This window comes from Atractosteus spatula, chromosome 10 (genome assembly GCF_055471065.1).
Source record: "Atractosteus spatula isolate fAtrSpa1 chromosome 10, fAtrSpa1.hap1, whole genome shotgun sequence".
Lineage (NCBI taxonomy): Eukaryota > Metazoa > Chordata > Actinopteri > Semionotiformes > Lepisosteidae > Atractosteus > Atractosteus spatula.
The window spans coordinates 9,675,954-9,684,871 of record NC_142715.1 but is presented as its reverse complement, the minus strand read 5'-3'; the positions used below and the strand labels follow the sequence as shown (position 1 = coordinate 9,684,871).

At 47.4% G+C, this 8,918-nt stretch overlaps 1 pseudogene; it reads right to left on the bottom strand.

Annotated features, from left to right (window-relative positions):
- Positions 1 to 1,804: 1,804 nt before the first annotated feature.
- On the bottom strand, positions 1,805 to 1,923 carry LOC148824870 (5S ribosomal RNA; annotated as a pseudogene).
- Positions 1,924 to 8,918: the final 6,995 nt, after the last annotated feature.

Genomic DNA, 8,918 nt, shown 5'->3' with positions numbered 1-8,918 from the left:
TACCTGTAGTGTTATCTTCAGAAAATCATTACAAAATAAAGAAAGGGGCCACAGCCACAGCAAGGTTGTACGAGGTTCGGGGGCCTGTCTGGTGTGTAAAACACTTGGGTACAGCAGTGTGGGTGCTGTATTTGAAATGCTATTGAGCCATGAAGACAACCCACCTATCCCAGTGTATTAGCTGTAGTGTAATCTTCAGAAAATCATAAAAAATTTAAGAAAGGGGCCACAGCCACAGCAAGGTTGTACGAGGTTCGGGGGCCTGTCTGGTGTGTAAAACACTTGGTTTCAGCAGTGTGGCTGCTGTATTTGAAATGCTATTGAGCCATGAAGATGACCCACCTATCCCAGTGTATTACCTGTAGTGTTATCTTCAGAAAATCCTAAAAAATATAAAGAAAGGTTCCACAACCCAAAACAAAGCTGGGAAAAGTCAGAGGACCTGCTTAGTGTGCAAAACACTTGCAGCATTGTGGGTGCTGTGGTTTAAATGCTATTGGTTTGTGAACAGAATACCCCTATCCCAGTGCATTGTGCCATATTAAATAAAAGCATGAGAAAAAGAGATTCAGAATGCAAAGCTGTGTCAGTGTTCTGTGTAAAAAATCGGTTTGAACATCATGGGATTTGTTTTTAATAAGCTGCTGAGTAAAGAATATTTTAATCTTCCTGCTGTCAGTAGTATTTTCAATATAGTTGACCCTTACCTGAATGAAAACAGGGCGTAAAGGAAGGGTTTCAGAAATCAAACAAAGCTTTATTCCCGTGCTTACAGTCTGGGTAATGGGAGACTGCGCTGTTCTGCTTCCTATGGTCATATACAGGTTTTTCGCATGAAGCCGTATTGAACAGTATTTCTCGCGTTGTGAACGTGTGCACACAGCGGTCCCCCGGGTTCCAGTTCGTGCGTAATTACGCATCGATGAAAAACCGGAGGTTTAAAAAAAGATAATTAGCTCACTGATAGTTTGATGTAAAGGGTGTGGAAATATCCACAAGTCGTGGTCTTTAAAATGCATTTGGTTTGACGGCGTTCTGTGCTTCCATTGCGGAGATATGGACAAAAGAATATTCGTGCTTGGTCAAAAAAATGTCATAAAAACGAAAAAGTAAAGGCTGAGAAAGCATCCACAATGTATTTTATACACAAAACAAGCATTCTCGCAACTCTAAGAGGTTTCGTGAAAGCGCTACAGGCGTGCCAAAATCGTTTTCGAACTTCGAGCTAACTTTACCCCGGTGTGCTCAAGGGGGTGTGGCCGTAAGCGAGAGCAAGGCTCGCTGGCACCCTTCTTATAGAGAGGACAGCTCCGTCACCTCTTTTACAACGCTGCTTTTTTTCCCTTGCGTTTTTCTCTTCTTCCCACGTTCTCTCTCTTCACTGCCTTTGTCCCCGCTCTATTTCACCTCAGCCTTTCACTCTTGCTTCCTTCCAATGAGGACGGAGCTGCGGGAGAAAGGGCGCTATACAGGATCGCTGTGGAGAGCTGCTGCTGTGCTTTGACATCTGAGCTCTGTGGAAAACGATCTCAATACAATTCTGAAAAACGCGACTCCCCGAACGCCAGCCGAACAAGTCTCCACAGCCGAAGCGCTGTGTCTCTTTTCAGCTGGCGATAAACCTTTCCTCGATCCTTTGCGGACTTGTAAAACTGTTCATGATCAGAATAAAAAACGCTCACGCTAATACACAAGCACCCGTGTCTCGCCAAAGCTGACAAATAAACAGACGGACAAGCCGCACTGCACGTGTGATCAGGGGAATGAGCGAGCGAGCAGGGATAGGGCGCCTCCTGCGCTTAAAAGCTTACAGCACCTGGTATTCCCAGGTGGTCTCCCATCCAAGTACTAACCAGGCCCATCCCTGTTGAGCTTCCGAGATCAGACGAGATCAGGCGTGCTCAAGGGGGTGTGGCCGGAAGCGAGAGCAAGGCTCGCTGGCACCCTTCTTATAGAGAGGACAGCTCCGTCACCTCTTTTACGACGCTGCTTTTTTTCCCTTGCGTTTTTCTCTTCTTCCCACGTTCTCTCTCTTCACTGCCTTCGCCCCCGCTCTATTTCACTTCAGCCTTTCACTTGTAGCGGCAATGGTTGTTAATAAGACAGAATTAAGTGTTGCTGTGCTTTTTCTAATGAGGCCCCATCTCTCTGTTCATCTCTGTGGTGCAGCCACAGAGAAACTATTCATGCAGGCTGATTTAAAGATGTTTTCTTTTGATAAGGGACAGCTTCCAAATGGGGATGTACTTAGCTAAGCCTAGCTATCATGATCAATGGTCATCCATTGGCGCCTATCTGTCTAGGGTGTGCCAGATGGACATCTGGACTGCATTCCTAAGTGTCAGGAGTAAGTGACTCACATCTCACCTTGATCAACCAATCAGGGACTGGTAGGGCCGAGTAACCCACGTGGGACTCTGATGCCCATGGAACTTTCAGCCAATGAACGAGCTGAAGTTCCTCCAGGTAAAAACAGGCAACACAGAGGGCCTGAGAGACTATTTCCTGGACTTTTCTAAAGGGAATTCAAAGGAGAATTCCAGGGCAGGACGGCCCAGGAGCAAAAGGCTCCCAAGGGCAGGACATTCTCGCAGCGCGCCTCCTGACCATCCTAAGACTCAGCCCGGACAACCACGGAACGGCCAGTGTGTCCGAGTGCCAGAACTTTCCTTTGTTCTAAGAGTCTAGAGCGGAGGTTGCCAGAGAGTAACCAGAGGATCCACCTGAGGTAAGCACCAGCAGCAAGCCTTGTGAACAGGTCGGAACTGTGGACAGCTGAATCACTATTCAGAACTAGCGCTTCATCAGGAATGAACCGGTCCTCTTCCTGACTTGCTGGGACCCACAGTCATCTTTTCTCCTGTGCACAAACTTTGCTAGTTAAAGCCAACACTAACTAGCCGGTCAGTGATCATCTGCAGCACAGCACAGCCTGGCACGGAGCCAGAGAGCCCGCAGGAGATCTGAATCCCCAGAGATTGGATGAGTATTCAACTTCAATGCATTACAGCTTGAGAATTCAATTGTTATCCCAACCAGTTGATATCAATTTAATTCCTAAGAGTTATGTACTTGTTTTCAGTATCTAATGTAGAAGTTGTAACCAAGTTCACTTTATGAAACGATCTAAATGAATGATATACTGAACGTATGTCCTCTTGATATATGTAACTCTTTGTAACTGATTGTATATATACCTTTTGTATTCTGATAACCCTCTCGATAAGATCTGTTAGGTTTATATGCATATTTTATGTATTAATAAATGTATCCTCGTGTATTAGTACCCGTGTGTGTGTGCGTTGTTTGAGTTATATCGCATGGTTGGATTCTAAGGCCATCAAAAGAATCATTTTGTGATTTACGGCTACAATTAATAAATGTCCCCGTACATGCCCAAACCCTACAGAACTGGTGCCTTCAGAGAGCACACTACATTTATTGGCGTCCCTGGACGGGCTATGGTAAGACTGAAATGAGTCAACCAAGCGGAATAATTCAATATAAAACACCACGGGTTTCATACTCGACAATACAGTGTGCTGAAAGCCGAAAGGAAAAAAGTTCCCCTTGCTCTTTAAGCAGTGCTTGATTGTTTTGTGATCTTTTGCGATCTACTGGGTTGATTGCATACTTGATCTTGTGGTTTTCTGTGGTAGAACTGTGATTTCGTACTTAAAAGTAATACTCTTTAAGTTTAACGATGGTTGCTAAAAGGTCTGAATTCAAGTCGCTATTAAGCACTCTCTCTAGCAGCGACAGGTCTGACCACGATCTCCGTCATATCTCCGTCAGCGGAGAAGCTAGGAGAATAAACCTCCATTCTCTGAGAGAGCTAGCGAAGGACATGGAGAGATTTGACCCTGCAGTGTCAGAGAATAATATCGAGAGTTATATTCAAGACCTCAGGTATACCCTGCAGTACCTGCCAAACGCTACAGAACAGGAAAAAGTGTTTCTGGTCAGGAAAACTAGCAGCAGAGCTGTACATGAGTGGATGGCTAGGCAGATGAAGAAAGTCTGTGATGACTTTGAAGAGCTGTGTCAAGCACTTATCAGAATACAGTGCGTTTATTGACCCGACTGCCGCGATAGCCGCCGCCCTTAACATTAAGCACGAGAGAGCAGAGTCCCCTCGCGAATATTACGAGAGACTTAGATGAACTTATTTTGCAGGGCGAAATGATGAGGGTTGTGAAGAGAACACACATTTCAAGGGTTTATTCATTGCGAATCTCCACCCGTCAGTCAGAAAGATGATCTTAATGCATACAGATGCACAGACCATGAAAATGACTGATATTAAGAGATTCGTGCAGAAAGCCTGGGAGTATGATGTCCAAAGTCGCTCTGAGCAAAAAGCTGTTAAAGCGACTGTGTTCGCCGTCAGAGCCAGCAGGGTTAATTCCCCCCTGCTTGAAGGAGCACAGGCTCCTGAGCTGGCTAAGCCCCGTTCCAAAGCAGGCACACAGGACCACACCCAGCGTCCTAAGTTCCATGAGAACACCGGGGAAGAGAAAGGGCTAGATAAAGCTGAACAAAAGGATTCAGTAGCCGCCTGCCTGGCCAGGCTTGAACAAGTTTTATTAGGACAGAGACAACCGCTCCCCAAGGCTGCCGGAAGCGTGAATGAGCTGATACTCTCCACTGGAGGAGGCGGAGACCCGCCCCCTCTCCCTCCCTCAGTCTATCTGATTGAATGGAAGGGTTCCTGCCTGGATGAGGTCAGCCACTCTCAAGCAAGTGCTGACTCCACCCCTGAAGTCACAGAGCAGGCAGTAAAACAGAGAGGAAAAGCAGGAAGCTTTTACCTCAAGGCTGCCATGGGAGATGTCTTACACAGTGAGACATTGATTGACACTGAGGTTGAAAGGTGTTTGATGTCATACAGCAAGCTCAAACGGGTAGAAAAAGAAAAGGGCATGCGACTCAGAGAGGAACCTTTGGTGGATCACCAGAAAGGCAAGGTGTGGAATAGGTCAAGGCTCCTAAGCCTTCTGTACAGAAGGAAGGGGGGCCAAGAGGCAGACTGTGCTCACACAGTGCCCACCGAACACAGAAGCCTATGTGGAGATTCCTTCTGTTCCCTCTGGACAAGAAATAAAAACATTTTCTTGTTCCCCGGATATACAGGGAAGTCATGTCCCGGCTGAGGTCACAACAGCCTCCATGCCACAGAAGCGGTGCTCCAAGCAGCCGCCTGATCCACCAGGTAAAGCACACCCCTTTTACATCCCTAAAGAGGAGCAGATCTCCCCACCTGGCGATGAAAAGGAGCTTTCCCTGTGCACCCTGGCACCCAAGAGGGGTCAGGACCACCACCCTGTAGTGGTGGAAGGGATCCAGATGGCAGGAGAGCAGGTTGGTGATGTAGCCCTCACCCTTAGCCCTGAGAGGTCCTCTATTAGTGAGGATCTGCTTGAACAGCTGTCACAGGGCCACCGCCAGGTGCCCCTGGTGCAACATTCACAGGTTAGAGAGGAGGTCCAGCTGGACGCTGAGACTACTGCGCTGTGGACACACCTGATCCCAGATGCCGATTCCCTCTGCTGTGACCCAGGGAACCTGCAGTCAGGTAACATTATTTCTCACAACTACCAGATAGTGAGTGAGACTGACCTGATTGTTCCTGCCTCAACGGCAGGGTTTCCAACACACCCAGTCCCCCGGAAGGGACAGGGAATGAAAGCCGAGCCGGTTTTCTTACAGCCACCAGCTCAGTCTGTCAGTCTGAGTCTGACCAACAGTGGTTCAGCCAGACTGGAGCTGGATGGTCAAGCCACCCGCCTGTTAGTGCAGAACACGGCAAAGGGGGGTGTCAGAATCCCCACCCGCACTGACATGGGCCTGGTGGGTGATAGTGAGTTCAAAGACAGTGAACTAGCTATCCCACTGCTGGGGCAGCTCCCTGAACCCCTAGCGAGGGAAGGTGGGAGCGAGCAGGTGCCCTACACCCACGCCCAGCGAACGATTGTAAACATGCCGATAGAGGGATTCCTCAATCAGGAAGTTTGCAGGGTAGACCTGAACAGTGAGACTGGGGTAACAATTCCAGATCACTCAGGTGCTCCAGATGATCACTCAGCCGAGGGTCAGGCATGCTCCACCGCTGCACCACCCCATGCAGGGTTCCTAGAGCACAGGCATGAACAAATCGAAAAAGCAGATGCCCTGGAAATGGAGGAGGAGCATCAACAGCTGCGTCAGATCTCCCCAGATTTCCAGGATGTTGGTGCCCAAGATGCCACATGGCATACTGAGAAAGACACCATGTACATGCTGCGCCAGCTTAGAAAGGCGACAGTCACTCAGAAGGAGATGACTGAGATCAGCCACCCTAAAAGACTTTTAGGAGGACTGATCGCTGCTGCCACTGTTGTGCGTTTGCTATTTTTGGTAGGTTTGTTTGCTACTGGCACTCTCACCCTGACTGCCCCAAGAAGGCAGGTGTCAGAGATGCCAGAGGGTAGTGACAGACTGTATCAACAGCAGCAAAAGTTAGAAAGCTTAGGGAAAACCCTACAGGCAACTTCCTATGCAACAGGGTTAAACCTTATCCCCCAACCAGTGGACATGATTGCCGGTGTTATACAGTGGGTTTATGCTTGTGTGCAACAGGCCAGAATGTTGACACAAGACCTGTTAAGGGAGTTCAGTGCCACTGTAGCCAGTCTAGCCATGGCACAATTCCCAACCCACTTGATTTCACTCTTCTCAGTAGAGGAGTATGTGACATTAACCACCCCATCGCTCATAGCTCACCCAGAAGGCAATCCAAGATTGAATTTGGTTCCAAATCTTGAGATGGGTATGGCTACCAAAGCTATCCATTGGCTGTGTCTAAATGATTCACCAATGAAGGGTGTAAAGCTACTAACGAACAGAGGGAGGTTAATGAACCCCATGAAGAGCAGGTGGGAAGTAAATGGCTGGTCAGCACACCACACTTAACTGTCACTATGACTTGTGACAGGCATGATACAGCTACCACAATGCAGCTACCTAACCAACAGTCTCCTGCAAGTTCCCAAGGAGGCCATAGTACAGCATGGTAACTTAACACTGTACGGTCTGGAACCAGACAACATAAGACCAAACTGGAGGTCGTGGATGCCTTCAGGTGCCACACTATTGAATTGGATAGAAATCCAAGAAACACTACGCCCTGAAGAGGTACAGGTAGTTCGTTTGCTTTAATGGAACAAACCTCCAACCCACCCTGGCAGGTGCCCAACACAGGTGTCGTGGTTTATCAGGGGGGCTGGGAACAGGAACTGTTGTTATTGTAACACTACTGCCGGGTAGCTGGGTCATGACTGACAGTGTACTCTGAATGCTGTACTCTTACATCAAGATGTACTCCGGGTAGTATGAATGAGTCAAAGGTAGCATGTCAAAAGAAAGGAAGTTACTTCTTCCCAAATATCTGCCTACAGAGGTATCAGATATTGACAGTGAACTTCCTGATGTGTAATGCCTAGACTGAGATGATGTCTCCTACCGTGTTTATACATACTCCAGATTTTATTCATCCTGTTTGTTCCCAATGCTGGTTCCGGTATGAATTCTCGAGGAGTAATGTGGACATTTAAGGTTAATATTCTAATGACAAGGGACATCACTTAACTCTGTTTTGTTTTGAAGGCAACAACGCCTCAGGACCTCGTGACCTTCAAAAAGGGGGGATATGTAGCGGCAATGCTTATTAATAAGACAGAATTAAGTGTTGCTGTGCTTTCCCAAATGAGGCCCCATCTCTCTCTTCAAATCTGTGGTGCAGCCACAGAGAAGCTATTCATGCAGGCTGATTTAAAGATGTTTTCTTTTGATAAGGGACAGCTCCCAAAGGGGGATGCACTTAGCTAAGCCTGGCTATCATGATCAATGGTCATCCATTGGCGCCTATCTGTCTAGGGAGTGCCAGATGGACATCTGGACTACATTCCTAAGTGTCAGGAGTAAGTGACTCATATCTCACCTTGATCAACCAATCAGGGACTGGTAGGGCCGAGTAACCCACGTGGGTTTCTGATGCCCATGGAACTTTCAGCCAATGAATAAGCTGAAGTTCCTCCAGGTAAAAACAGGCAACACAGAGCTCCAAGACTATTCTAAAGACTTTTCTAAGGAGAATTCTAAAGGAGAATTCCAGGGCAGGACGGCCCAGGAGCAGAAGGCTCCCAAGGGCAGGACATTCTCGCAGCGCGCCTCCTGACCATCCTGAGCCTGGACAACCACGGAACGGCCAGTGTGTCCAAGTGCCAGAACTTTCCTTTGTTCTAAGAGTTGAGAGCGGAGGTTGACAGAGAGTAACCAAAGGATCCACCCGAGGTTAGCATCAGCAGCAAGCCTCGTGAACAGGTCGGAACTGTGGACAGCTGAATCACTATTCAGAACTAGCGCTTCATGACTTGCTGGGACCCACATTCATCTTTTCTCCTCTGCACAAACTCTGCTAGTTAAAGCCAACACTAACTAGCCGGTCAGTGAGCATCAGCAGTGCATCGTCGCAAGCCGCACAGCACAGCCTGGCACGGAGCCAGAGAGCCCGCAGGAGATCTGAATCCCCAGAGATTGGATGAGTATTCAACTTCAATGCATTACTGCTCGAGAATTCAATTGTTATCCCAACCAGTTGATATCAATTTAATTCCTAAGAGTTATGTACTTGTTTTGAGTATCTAATGTAGAAGTTGTAACCAAGTTCATTTACAAAACGGTCTAAATGAATGATATACTGAACGTATGTCCTCTTGATATATGTAACTCTTCGTAACTGACTGAATATATACCTTTTGTATTCTGATAACCCTCTCGATAAGATCTGTTAGGTTTACATGCATATTCTATGTATTAATAAATGTATCCTCGTGTATTAGTACCTGTGTGTGTGCGTTGTTTGAGTTATATCGCATGGT